The sequence below is a fragment of the Pseudonaja textilis genome, chromosome 2, assembly GCF_049901715.1.
Source record: "Pseudonaja textilis isolate UNSWEBS1 chromosome 2, rPseTex1.2, whole genome shotgun sequence".
Taxonomy (NCBI): Eukaryota; Metazoa; Chordata; class Lepidosauria; order Squamata; family Elapidae; genus Pseudonaja; species Pseudonaja textilis.
Window position 1 is genome coordinate 130,573,087 of NC_141991.1, and position 14,558 is coordinate 130,587,644.

Genomic DNA, 14,558 nt, shown 5'->3' on the forward strand with positions numbered 1-14,558 from the left:
AGTGTCCTCCTCCCTCCTCAGCTAGCACAAGCAGAAAGGTCTGGTTCATGTGTTGCACTTCATTCAATTCAATTCAAACCTTTATTGTCAGTGCACAACATGTGTACAATGAGATTGGCTGAGCCTCCCTTAGTGCACCCCCCCCCCAAAAAAAAATAATGCAACTCACGGTGAAAGACAGAAAATCCCTAACCCAGTGAATCATACTAACAAACATGCAATCCTATTGCACCAATGAGAACATATCGTACATTGTGCTGGCCCTGCAAGTCTATCGTATTACGTAGTTGTGATGTTATTTTGCACTCAGGGGTCTGACAGCCCACGGATAAAAACTGTTCTTTAGCCTGTTTGTACGACTGGCTATGCTTCTGTATCTCCTTCCTGATGGTAGGAGAGTAAAGAAGTGCTGACCAGGGTGTGAGTCGTTCCTGAGGATTTTCCTCACTCATCTAAGGCAGCGAGCCCTAGCAGTTTCGTCTAGAAGTATCAGGGGACAGCCCATGATGTTTTGTGCTATGCTCACCAACCTCTATAATGTCTTTCTATCTGCAGTTGTCAAGCCGGCTTAGAAAGCTGTTGTTGTCCATTCTGTTGTTTTAGAGAAATACCGCCATTCCAGTTGGCTGGTTTACGCATTGGAGGCATTGATCCCCTACACATAGACACAGAAACACACATACAATTTGCCCTGGATGATCATTACCTGGTCAACTACCTGTTACAGAAAGCTTGGTTCCCACCCCTACCCTCTACCACCGTCTTCAATGCCTGAAGTGCACATCTTAGGGGGAAAGTCCTTTTAATTGGGTGAAGCCCACAATAATATCAAATTTACCCTTGTTGTCAAAGTAATTAGAAAAGTTGTAAAACCCGATACCCTCCCCTTTTTTTAATTACTTGGCAACAATGGGTGGGGAAAAGAAGCATGAACATCAAGCAATTGGGAGCCACATTAACCACCAGCCAAAGAAATAAATTCTGGTCACATTGTGGCCAAAGTGGAGGAAGGGATGAAAGTCCTGACAGAAATTTATTACTCCGGCTTTTTTTCCAGCCACTTTATGTGAGAGACAAAAGCAGCTGAGGGCCGCACAATAGAAATTTCAGAGTGTGGATTTACTTGTTTACCTCTTCCAGTTTGTTTAACTTTTTAAAAAGCCAATGTGAGTCTTTTTGTACACTTTGTCCAATTCTGTGGCTATTCACAGAAGAAGCAAGGAAGAGAAACAGAAAACCATCTGCAAAGAGAGGTTCCTAAAGATTGAAGATCCCGGGTTGTCGTATATATTTTTAAAGATTGCAACCTCTCTGAACATCTATTTGAGAGAAGGATAAACACTAGCCAAGAATTACTTGTGACTTGCTGTTCATCTCACCTTAAATTCCTCTCAGAATTTGTAGCATAATTATTTCTCTTTTATCCTCATATTTTCTAGGAATAAACTAAGTTATAGTCCCACATATCTGAAAGACTCCGGAGCTTTGGGAATAATTATTTGTTATAAAGATCCTTGCAAACTAATACGTCATTTTTTAGAAATATATAAAAAGGGCTTGCAAAAATTACTTTTGAAAACATCCCTGTTTATTGTGAGAATCCATATCAGAGAAGTCTAAATCTGCCCAAGAGCTGTAAAGCAAGATCATTTTGTAACATTTATAAAATAAATGGCTGTTTTTTAAAAATTAATGTTAATATGTCTAACTTTTTCAGAATTTCAAAATAGCTAATCAAAGCAAATGTGATTTAAGAAAGCTAAGAAATTGGAGAACTAAATCAAGGCATTTAGGGAGACTATGGTATGCTTTAAATTTACACATTACACGAAATCATAATGCACTACATTTGTTTTCAAGTTTAGATTGATAGCTTTATGAAATTTTTCAAAGATGCTGCCATGACATCACCTGGATTATTTATTTATTTATTTGGCTTGTCAATTGCTTACAAGATAATAGGTATAAGTAAAAACATAGTTATGAATACAAGGATACATATAAGAAAAATAAAAGAAACAATAGGACAGGGATGGTAGGCACGATTGGTGCGCTTATGCACGCCCCCTACAGACCTCTTAGGAAGGGGGTGAGGTCAATAGTAGACAGTCTAAGGTTAAAGTTTTTGGGGTTTGGGGAAGAAACCACAGAGTCAGGTAGAATATTCCAAACATTGACCACTCTGTTGCTGAAGTTGTATTTCCTGCAATCAAGTTTGGTGCGGTTAACCTTGAGTTTGTATCTATTGTTTGCTCTTGTATTGTTATGGTTGAAGCTGAAGTATTCATTTAATTCCACAGGCTGGAATCAAATTTAATAAAACCCTGATTCCCATCTGCAGTAGTGGTAGCAAAGAAATTCAGAAAAACCCAGGTATGGAATTTTTAACACATTCCACTTTCACAAAACCTTTAATTATTTTATACCTCCTAATTCATTGGCAGCTAAAACCTGTCCATTTTAACTAATTGAGAACTAATGGTAAAACTTCTGTTGAGCCTGTAAAAGTGTGACTCACTTCAGGCTTTGGGATTGAAACTGGAGCCAGTACAGCGCTAGGAAAGCCAAGCCCTTGTTCATCACCAACCCTCCTCCTTCCTCCTCTTGCAGGACTCTCCTTGCAGGTTTATATGGGCTCCTGCTCCAACTCAGTCGGACCAGGAGCAGAAGGGAATATATTATACATAATCTGTTCCAAGAGGGGGAATCTCGATCTTATCTGCAGTACTTTGGTGCGAAAGATGCCGGAAGAATAATTCCAGACAAGTCAAGAAGCTCCGTTGGTTCAATTATATGGGAGAGTGAAGGGGAGGAGGGGCAGAGTTGGGAGGAGAGGCATGTCTTCCCAGCTTTTTTCTCTCTCAAAGGTTAGGATGCCTCCTGACATAGCCGAAAGGCCGTGCTGCAAAGGGAGAAAAAGAGGCTCAGGTTGGCTGAGCCGCCGGCCGGCATGTCCTCTCCTCGCTCGCTCAAGACCCGAGCTTGGCGGGAAAGGCTTCTCCCGGCTGGCCCGCTTCACATTCCTGCCTCCTCCTCCAATCACGAGCGCCCTTACTGCTGGGTGGCCTGTTACATGGTAATGTTCACCCCCACAAGGATCTAGTCCTCTATATGGCAGCTTTCTAGGTTTTAATTTCAAACAACACCTCCGCCCAGCTTTTTCCTAATATACAACCTTAACTTAGCCATGGCTGTTCATACCAATAAATATATAGCCATACCTTGAAACTATATGTCTACTACTATAAGCTTTTTTATTTTGTTTAAATCAGGTGTGGATCCCGGAACTTATTTTGAAGGCCAAGAATTATGCATGGTGTTTGAGAAGTATACAGCAGGTGTTATTCTAGTAAGATCTGTAGCTCCAGGAAATATTGTTTAATGTAAATTACTTTAAAATTATTTAAACAGAACAGTTAATATAATTGCCTTTGTTTAATTTTATCCCAACTGTTTATTAAAAATTGTATCAATTTTTGAAAATTTCCTCGAACTTTTTATGTATATACTTTTTAATCTAGTTTGCTTCCAAAATATGATTAGCACACAACACCTAGAAATAGGCCACCAGTGGGCTAGAATACTTTCCAGGGTTAAACGTATTAAAAAAACATGTTTACAAGCATAATGCCCAAGGAGAAGTATAATGGGGCAGGCCTAGACATTTCTTTTTTCATTAAGTCACTTGACCCAGAAGTGGGAAATCTGTGGGCCTCCCAGATGTTGGACTGCAGTGTCCCTAAGACTAACTACCCAAGGACATTTATTGAGTATGGAATTGCAGCCGAGATATCTGAAGGGCAGGTTTGTCAAATGAAACATGAGAACTTGAAATGACTCACTGGGCACTAGGTTTAGGAAAATGGTAGAATGAAGGCATTATCCCCTAATCTAGATTACAAAGAATGATCCGGTACTCCTATGAGTTATAGAGATACTCATGTTTTTATTTGTGTTTAAGAGATGGGGCAAGGAACTGGCGGTGCTTGACAAGGTCGAGCTATAATTCTTGTCAGATTCAGTCAATGCAGTGTATGGGTTGATAGGCACAGAAAAATTGAGGGAGAAAAAGATATACCAATGTCTGTTACTCATAACAGCTAAGAGATTATTCAGTACAAAGAAAGCATGATAGCTAGATACTGAAACCAAGCCAAGAGAGAAAATATGTCAGTTTAGGAGCTTTTTGTCAAGTCACTGGAAGTTGCAGGATACTAGACCAGGTGAAGTTGTGATCTGATCCAGCATTTAATTATCAGTTTGTATTCATACTTTGCACTAGAGAACAGCAATTTAGAGAGCAATTTTTCCTGTTATTTTTTTCCCTTAGCTCCATTGGGGTTGATGTTAATTTCAGTATTTGGGGAATAAATACTGGAGGAACATAAGTGGGTATATAACCCTTATCAAGCTTATCTATATGCATTAGAAATTTGAACTTGATGCTTTTCTGGAATTTGGTTTTTCTGTAAAATCTTCTGATTATTACGAGATTGTGAATGGAATCTGGCTATATTTTTCCTGCATGGCTTCTTTGTAGTGATACAGTAGGACTCTTTAAATTTTTGTCAATAGAATTCCTGGATGCAGGCTTGGGAAAATGATGGTTGAACTCAAGGATTTAGAATATTTCAATATAATTTTGCTATAGCATTTAAGTTTTTTTATTATTATAAATGAAACTAGCTTTGGTTTCCTCAGCCTGATTCCTTCCAGGCAGCTGAACTACAGCTCTCTTTGTTCTCATCAAGAATGGAATATCTCCTAAGCCAACTTAGAAGCCTCAGTCAACTTCAGGGCTAAATGGAGACTTGCATTTACTCAAACCCAACATCTCAGTTGCCTTTGCCTTTCTTAACTCATTAATTGTTCTTCCCTTCCATCTCCACTCATACTTTTATTATGTATCTATGCTTGCAGTCAACTCCAGATTCAGGCAGTCCTATACAGCCAGCTCCTTTTCCTTCTGCCTCACAGCCACCCTCGCCCCCACCAATTCAATCCCCTCCATTTGTAAGTTCATCATAATATAAATTGTATTTAACAGTACCTATGGAAATATGAGAGGTGCCTTAGGTATATTGTATGTTATGGTTGCTACACCTAGGGAAATAAGAGTGAGCACGAAAGTTTTAACAGAATAACAGAGTTGAAAGGTTCCTATTTCAGACCCTTGCTCAAACAGGAGATCCTATACATTCCAGACAAGTGGCTATCCAGTCTCTTCTTAAAAGCCTCCAGTGATGATTTTTTGTACTTATCTTTTTTGTCTTTCATTTTAACAGAGTTCTTCATGTAACCAGGCTGGTTTCTTCTTGGATTTCTTGTTTTACATTTTAAGTGGTATTGAGCTGGACTGGGCTTTTATAATCATATTTTTCAGAGTTTCCCAAGCTTCTTGAGTTTTTTTCCCCTTTAACAATTTCATCCATGGAAATCATTCCAAGCCCTCTAAGTTAGTTAAAATCAACTTTTTTAAAGTATAAGACACTGGTTTGATTATGTCCTCCTGTTTGTGTTTGCATTACATAGAATTCTAATATGACATGGTCACTCTCCCCAAAGGTTCTGGCATCTTCAACCCTCTCTATCACTTCTCTGTTAGTAAGAATTACAGATAACAGATAACCAGAATTGAAAGGGACCTTATAGGTCATCTAGTCCAACCCCCCACCCAAGCGGGAGACCCTACATCATTTCTGGCAAATGGCAGCCCAATCTCTTCTTGAAAGTCTCAAGTGATGACGCTTCCACAACTTCCGAGGGCAAGCTTCGTTGATTGTTCTCACTGTCAGAAAGTTTCTCCCTATTTCGAGGTTAAATCTCTCCTTGTTCAATTTCCATCCAATATTCTTTGTCTGGCCTACAGGCGCTTTAGAAAATAGCTTGAATCCTTCCTCTCTGTGGCAGCCCCTCAAATATTGGAAGACTGCTATCATGTCTCCCCTGATCCTTCTCTTCACTAGAGTAGCCATGCCCAGTTCCTGTAACCATTCTTCATGTGTTTTAGTCTCCAATCCCCTAATCATCCTGGTTGCTCTTCCCTATACTTTTTTCTAGAGTCTCAACATCTTTTTTATGTGGTGACCAAAACTGGAAGCTAAGACCACTCTAAGTGTGGTCTTACTAAGCTTAATCGAGTGGTATTAATACCTCACTTGATCTCGATTGTATCCTTCTGTTAATGCAATTTAGGATTGCATTAGCTTTTTGGGCTGTTGCTGCACACTCATATTTATCTGGTTGTCCACTAAGACTCCAAGATCCCTCTCACAGTTACTGCTATTGAGCCTGGTTTCACCCAGTCTATATGTGTACTTTTGGTTTTTCTTGCCTAAGTGTAGGACTTTACTTTTCTCTACATTGAATTTCATTGAATTAGGTTCAGTATAGCTGTCCCTCCTCTACTTTGCGATGACAAAGTTTGAAAGACCTGTTCGATCTCCCACTCGATACAGAGTTTGTCTCCCAATTGATATCAGAGTAGTTAAAGCCCCCCATTACTATGTGGTGTGTCTCCTACATACATTTATTAACTGGTTAGCAAAAAGTTAATCTATTTCTTCTGCTTGGTTGAGTGGCCTGTACTATACACCTTTAGCAATGTCATTATTTTTCCTTTTATATTGACCCATATGCATTCTAGGAGGCTTTTATTCTTTGTTTTTATGCATTTCTGTAGATATCTAGTGATCTCTTAAATATAATGCAACTCCACCTCATCTTTCATTTGGTCTGTTTCTTTTGAACAATTTGTATCCTCCCATCAGTGCATTCTAGTCGTGAGTTTCATCCCACCAAATGTCAGTAATGGCATCTATATCATACTTGGCCTTGTGTACTAGTACTTCAAGCTCACCTTGTTTGTCCCCAAATTTGGAGCGTTTGTGTATAGGCATTTGAGTCCTTTATTACTGATCATAGCTCCTGCTTTTTATCTACATTTTTTTTCCTTCCCATCACTCCTTACCTCATTGTTTGATTGGTTGTCTTAGGTTTTTGTGCTTGGGATTAGGTCCTAAAAATCCTAAGGATTAGTCACCTTCCCCCCACAATTTTAGTTTAAAGCCCTTCTGATACATTGAGCCAGTTGTTTTCTGAGTACATTCTTCCCAGTTCTTGTGAGATGCAGCCGATTTCTTGTAAGAACCAGGAAGAATGACTGGGTTCAAGTTTTCATTGGGTTCAAATTTTGGGAATTCAAAAATCATCTGCACCTGAAGTTGCAGCAATCACTTCTGCTATTCTTGACAGCAGCTGAGTCAAATTTTTCTGTATTTTCTAGGTGCTGCTATAAAATGGAAATAATCCAGCTAAATAAAATGTAGATCAGAAAATTAGAGGACTACCTTAAAAATAAAATCTGTATCCCAATTATTATGCAAACGTTCATACTTCCTTTGACAATATGGCATTATATTTGTTTAATTATTTCCAATAAAATTGTAGTAGTTTTGATATATAATAAACTAATTATTCAAAATACAATAATTAGTTTTATTTCTTGCCCAACTGTAGCCCCAATGAAATCATTTTTGTTTGGGAGAGAGTATAGAACATCATAGTACTATAGAAAGAAACCTCTGCTACAAATAATTGATCAATGTCTGTTGAGATGAATTTTGGATTAATGTAAAATTGATAGTATATTGACACATACTTGTAAAATTACCATTATACTTTATAGCATTTCACTATGAATTGTGTTTTACAAAAGGATAGGCATAGACTCGCTTAATGTTGCAGAATTACCACTAAAAAAAAATCACTATTAGCCATGCTGACCGAGTTGTTATAGCGAGGCAAGGACTCAAGGGCTATAAGCTCCTTATTTCTGGTGTAAAGAACTGGAATGTCTCTGTGCCTGAGTAATTTGTGATCTAAATTGGCTTTTCATATTCATGCTGGAGGACCCACTGCCACTTCCTGCTGTGGGCTTCTGCTAGCTTCAGAAAATCCTTTATCCTAACATTGAAGGTGATCTTGAAGAGGATGGCTTGCTCGTTGATTGCTTTGATCTCTTCCCCACTCTGCCAGCAACTTGAAGTTTTCCACCTCACTTAAGGACCTCTGGAAAGCTGCCATGTTTGGAGATCAGGTCGTTGCAAGTGCTGAGGTCTTTCAATTTACTGGAGAGGTTTTTTTTCAATGTACAGTTTACTCTTGTCTGACTGCAAGGCGTGCTCTTCGTCTCGAGTCATCTGACGGGTTGCTCTTGATTTTGATTGTCCTGACCGTGGCCAGCTCCAGGATCATGCTCCACTGCTGTCGCTCCTGCTTTTAAAAGATAGGTCCTTACCTATTACCCATTAGAAAGGACAATATTGTAAGAATCCTCCACGTCGATGTGAGACATGGACAAGTTGGTGCTTTTTTGACAGATGTATGCCACCTGCAACAGCAAAGGCCAATAAACATTACAAGTTGATTGTAAAAAAATTTGCTAGAAAATTGCATAGAAGAAAAACATGTGAAATTTCCATCACAAGGAAGCGAGGATGGCTACCATTGGCCTAGAGACGGTATCTTGGTTGCTACAAGAGGGAGACTGGATAAGCCTCTTACTGGGCCTGAGAAGATATACTGTGGCAATAGGATTGGTGAGAGGCTATTTCGCTAAATAGGACAGGCTCTGGGACATTTTGCTCACCATTTAAATTTTTTGTATTATTTTATATTATTAAGAGACCCGGTGGCTCAGTGGTTAGAATGCAGTACTGCAGGCTACTTCTGCTGATCACCAGCTGCCGGCAGTTTGGATCTCGCCAGGCTCAAGGTTGACTCAGCCTTCCATCCTTCCGAGGTGTGTAAAATGAGAACCCAAATTGTTGGGGGCAATATGCTAACTGTAAACTGCTTAGAGAGGGCTGTGAAGCACTATGAAGCTGTATATAAGTTTAAGTAAGCTATTACTTAAGCTATTGCTATTGTTGCTTGATTTGATTTTTATCTTAATAATCATTATTGTAATTAAAGCCTATAACTCCCTCCAAACTGTGTTGCTGTGCCTGGGCCAGGTTGGGCTGGTCACCTGAGAAAGGGATAGAAGGGCCCAATTGCTGGTGGTCTTTTGTGGGGAGCGCTACATATCTATGAAAACATTTATTTTGTGAGATTCCTCATCAGAGAAGTCTAAATCTGTCTAAAAGCTATATGGTGAGATCATTTTGTAATATTTACAAATGAATGTGTGATTTTTAAAAAAACAAATTTCTAATATCATTTAATTTTTTCAGAATTTTAACATAAAGAAAATGTAAATTTAAGAAAGTTCAGAAACCTGAGAATTAAATCAAGGCATTTAAATCATAATGTACTACCTTTGTTTTCAAGTTTAGACTGATGTATTAACTCAGTGTTCATAGTTTAAACATATTTTACCCTATGACTATCATTAAGTACCCTATGACTATCATTAAGTGTTGTACCTTATGATTCTTGACTCTTAACGAATGTATCTTTTATGTATACTGAGAGCATTTGCACCAAGACAAATTCCTTGTGTGTCCAATCACACTTCGCCAATAAAGAATTCTATTCTATTCTATTCTATTCTATTCTATTCTATTCTATTCTATTCTATTCTATTCTATTCTTTGCTGGGTTGGCATTATTTATTTATTTATTTATTTAAAAAATGTATTGGTTTTTAAAACAAACATAAACAAACAAAACATAAAAACATCAAGCCATTTTCCATATATATATACATACAGTGTGCCGGTTGGTTTACAAATTGTTTTGTGCTTCCATTTCGTAGTTTTCAATTACAATTACATTGTATATACTCTTGTATTTTCAATCAAATATTAAATACATTAATATCATTATTAATCAATCATTTGACTATACTTTTATTCATTCATGTTTTACAAAATAATCATATTTGACTTAATTTGTTTTATGACAGTTCATATTATCATCCCAAATCTATCCTAGATTCGTTTTGTAGATATAATAAGAAAAGAATACATCTTTATATATTTATTATTTTCTAAGAGTCTACATATTTCATTACTATATTTTATTGTCTAACCATTGATAGAATAGATCCCAGATTTTATAAAATTGTTTATTATCTTGTTCTCTAATTTCAAATGTCAATCTACACATTTCAGCACATTCCAATATTTTCTTAATGATTTCCTCCTGTGATGGTGTTTTCTCATTTTTCCAGTTTTTGGCAAATACAATCCTAGCCACTGTTAATACATTTACAATCAGGTATTTCAAGTCTTTACTATATATTTCAGGTAAAATTCCCAATAAAAATATCTCTGGTTTCAAATCTATATGCTTTTTTGTCACATTTTCCAACCACGTGTGAATTTTAGTCCAATATTTTTTAGCATCCGCACATGTCCACCACATATGATAATATGAGCCAGATGTCTGATGACATTTCCAACATTTTTCGGATTTATTCTTGAACATTCTTGCTATTCTTGTCAGGGGAAAATGCCACCTGTAAAACATCTTATACAAATTTTCTTTATATGCTGTTGACATTGTCATTTTATAATTTTGAGATCACAATTTTTGCCATTTCTCTAGATCAATCCCATATCCAAAATTCTTCCCCCAAGCAATCATAGTTTCTTTAACTTGTTCTTCTTCTAGTTTAATTTCTAATAAATATCCATACAATTTTTTAATCACCTTTTCATCAGTACCTGTCAAAATCTTATCTAAGTCAGTCAGTTTATCATGGAAACCTTCTGTTTTAGAGTCTTTATCATACCCTGAATCTATTTGCACATATGAAAACCAATTCATCTTTATACCTTGTTCCTCTAGTTTTTGTATAGATTTAAGTTTGCCCTTTTCATTCAATATTTCACCATATCTAACTGTTTGTTCCTTTTTGTATATTATCAGATAAGAAAATGCTTCAATAGTCGATAGCCAGACTGGAATTTTCAAATAACGTTGTCTTTCAGTCTTCTCCCAGTTTAATCACAGAGACTCCCGTATATAATGTCTTCTAAAATACCCCTGTGTTTTAGTTCCTTTATACCATAGAAAAGCATGCCACGCCAACAACAGATCATGTCCGTCTAATGTCAACAATCTGGTATTTCTTAATGTTATCCATTCCTTAACCCACATCAGATTTGTAGCTTGGTAATACAACTCCCAATTAGGCAAACCAAATCCTCCTCTTATTCTAGCATCTTGAAAAAGTTTTAATTTTATTCTCACTTTCTTACCTTGCCATATATATTTCAACACAATTTTATTTAAATCTTCAAAGTAATGTTTTCCAAGCCTAATTGGAATTGTTTGGAACAAATATAAAATTCTGCGTAATATATTCATCTTGATTGTTGATATTCTCCCTATTAATGACAGTTGTAAATTTTCCCATTTCGCCAGATCTAGCGCTATCTGCTGCTTAAGTTTGATATAATTATTCTTTTAGTGTATTGCATCTTGCTGTCAAGTATATCCCCAAGTACTTGATCTTATTGGTGACCTGAATTTTCAATAGATCTGCCAATTCTTCCTTTTGTCTTGATAGCATATTCTTTGTCAAGATCTTTGCCTTATCTTTGTTTATTTTCAAACCAGCGACTTTTCCATATGTCTCTATCTTTTCTATCAATTTTGATGCTGTTTCTAGTGGGTCTTCTAAAATGAAAACCAGATCATCTGCAAATGCTTGCAACTTAAATTCTTCCTTTTTAATTTTCATCCCTTTTATATTCTTTTCGTCTCTAATATTTCTATTTAGCACTTCCAAGGTTAACACAAACAACAGAGGTGATAGTGGGCACCCTTGTCTTGTTCCTTTTCTTATATCAATAGAGTCTGTCAGTTCTCCCTCTATCATTACCTTTGCCGTTTGCTTATGATATATAGCTTCTATTGCTTGAATAAATTTTTTAGCAAAGCCCATCTGTTCCAGCAGTAATAACATGAATCGCCAATTCACATTATCAAATGCCTTCTGTGCATCTAGAAATATCAGAGCCATTTGTTTTTCAGGATGTGCCTCGTAGTATTCCAAAGTGTCCAAGATTACTCTCATATTGTCTTTAATTTGTCTCTTTGGTAGAAATCCATTTTGATCAGGATGGATACAATTGTTTAAGTATTTTTAAGTCTTTCTGCCAATATTGGAGCAAAAATTTTATAATCTGCATTTAGTAAGGAAATAGGTCTATAGTTCTTGATTTGTAATGGATCGGCCTCCTCTTTTGGAACAAGTGTAATATAAGCTTCTGACCGTGACTTAGGTATCCTCTTCTTTAACATAACTTCATTCATAACTTCTAGCAATGGAAGGTTCAATGATTCATTCATTCAACAAATGATGATGAAGTATGATGAGAGACTCCAAAAAATTGAAGAAGATAAAGAGACAAGAAGATTGGAGATATTGATAACAGATTAACTGTGGTTGAACAAGATAAACGTGGTATGCTGAGATGGGAGATGGACAGATCAGAATTTTATCTTAGATTCCAAAACATTGAGGAAGAAAAGGGACAAAATCTAGCTGAGATAATGATAGTTATATTGGCTGAAGCTTTGGAAATAACTGAAGAGAAGATGATGGATGGAATAGATGAGGTCTATCGAGTCTTCACAAGATATGCAATGAGAAATAGCTTACCAAGAGAAGTTCACATCAGATTTACAAAGAAAGCCATTAAAATGCAAATATTACAAGTGGCAAGAGAGAAAACATTGAAATATAAAGACAAGGAGATTGTGGTCTTGAAACAAATAACCAGAAGAGTGAGAGAGATGTGAAGAGAATACCAATTCCTGACCAAAATGCTACTTAAAAAAGAGGTGAATTATAGATGGCTGATTCCAGAAGGTTTAATGTTCACATGGCAAGAACAGAGATATAGAATTGACTCAATTGAGAAAGCTGAATCATTTTACACAGAATTTTTTAGAGGGAAAGAGGAAGAGGCAGAAAAAGAAATTTCACTAATTGAATTCCAAGAGGACTGCCAAACGACGACTGAAAAAGAAGGTGCAGTAGGTGGAAAGGAGGAAGCCAAAGAACAACGTGAACCAAGATCTACGAGAGCTATCAAACCTAACTACAAAATATAACCATGGAAGAAAAAAAATTGATTACAATTAATATAAATGGACTTAACTCAGCTGTTAAAAGAAGGAAAATCTTCCATAAATTAGAGAAATTAAAATTTGATATAATCTGCCTACAAGAAGTACATATTAAAAAGCAATATGAACAATGGTTGATACAGCCAAAATTAAGGAAAATATTTACTTCTTTGACACAATGCCAGAAAAGAGGAGTGGTTTTATACATTAAAGATATTATCCCAGCGAAATTGATTTATACTGATGACGATGGAAGAATACTAATGGTGGAAATAATGGACAATAATACGAAAACACTCCTGATTGCAATCTATGCTCCGAATGACAATCAAGAAGAATTTTATAAAAAATTACATATGAAAATAATTGAACTGGACTATGCTAATATAGTTATGATGGGAGATTTTAATGGAATTGTAGACAGTAAACTGGACTATATAGCACAGAAAACAATAAAGCAAAACAGAAAGACCCTCGCTAAATCTTTTTTAAAATGGTAGATGAAATAAACTTAAAAGATACATGGAGAGAAAGAAATGCTAAAACTAAACAATACACCTTCTACTCAAATAGACATTTATCATGGTTCAGAATAGATATGGATGTCAACAGAATTGTTAACTAATATTCAAGAAATAAATATTGAAACAAGTACTTGGGCAGATCACAATCCAATGACAATTAAATGGAAAGGACAAAGAAGATCTAGATGGACGTTAAATAGTACTATATTAAAGGAAAAAGACTTCATACAGTGGATGGAGAAAGAACTGGCTTTTTTCTTTAGAGAAAACAAAAAAGAAGATACATCAATCCAGAACGTATGGGATACGATGAAGGCATACGCCAGAGGCTTGATAATAGACTATACAAGGAAAAGAAATACCATGAAAAGATTAGCCTCTAAGGCATTAGAGGATGAGTATAAAGGACTTGCAAAAGAGCTACAGAAAATGCCACAGAAAAAGGACATTATAAATGGATATAATAAAACATAAAATGGGTCTAATAGAAAAAGAACTAGCACAGAAAATTAGAGGTGCTAAACAGAACTACTTTGAAGATGCAAATAAACCAGGTAGATGGTTAGCATATAAATTGAGAAAGGAGAAAGAATCAAGGAAAATATTGCAATTAATAGATGACCAAGGCCAAGTTTGCTATGGTAGTAAAGAGAAGAAGGAAATCATACGAGACTATTATGGGAAACTATAAACACAAGAGAATATTGACGATGAAAGAGTTAAACAGTATTTACAGAATGCTAATTTACCCCAGATACCTAAAGAGATTGAAGCAATGTTAGAAAGCAATAATAACCATGATGGAGTTAACTGAAGCACTCAAGAAGCAAAATAATGGCAAGGCACCAGGCCCAGATGGACTTCCAGCAGAATTTTACAAAAGGCTTGGCATTATTTATTAACTAGATCACTTTGGATGATTTAAAAAAAAATACATTTACTAGT